We start from the raw sequence: 478 nt of genomic DNA on the forward strand, positions 1-478 counted from the left end.
CCGCTTCTCGTCAGCATTGCCTCAGCCCGCCCGCTCCGGCCCGCTGCCCCCGCTGCTCTGTTGTCCCCGGCCCTGCCTGCCAGCCTTCGTGCCCCGAAACACGGGCGTCGCTCTCCGCTCACAGGGTCCTGCTCGGCCTGCTCCCAGCGAGGTTGGAAGAGGTAATGGCAGAACTCCCTGCGCTGCCTCGCACAGGGCCGGTGAGGTGATGCCGTGTTTGCATGCCCCTGAGTTTCTCACAAAATGGCACAAAAAGTGGGTGGCTTGGTGACATGGACTAACCTGTCAAATATGCGCTTCCATAGATACTGAATGCTGGAGGCCCAGCTCTGCGCCAGCTTCACACGTGCCCGTGGAGGAGCTTGCCCAGACCTGGAGGCTGAGGAGAGCCGGCTGCAGGGCGCGGCACTCCTGCACCCCCAGCCTGCGGATGGAGCAACCTTTCGCCCGGCTACCGTTCAGGAGCCCCCGGTTCAGC

This window comes from Fulmarus glacialis, unplaced genomic scaffold (assembly GCF_000690835.1).
Source record: "Fulmarus glacialis isolate BGI_N327 unplaced genomic scaffold, ASM69083v1 scaffold13992, whole genome shotgun sequence".
In the NCBI taxonomy this organism is placed as follows: domain Eukaryota; kingdom Metazoa; phylum Chordata; class Aves; order Procellariiformes; family Procellariidae; genus Fulmarus; species Fulmarus glacialis.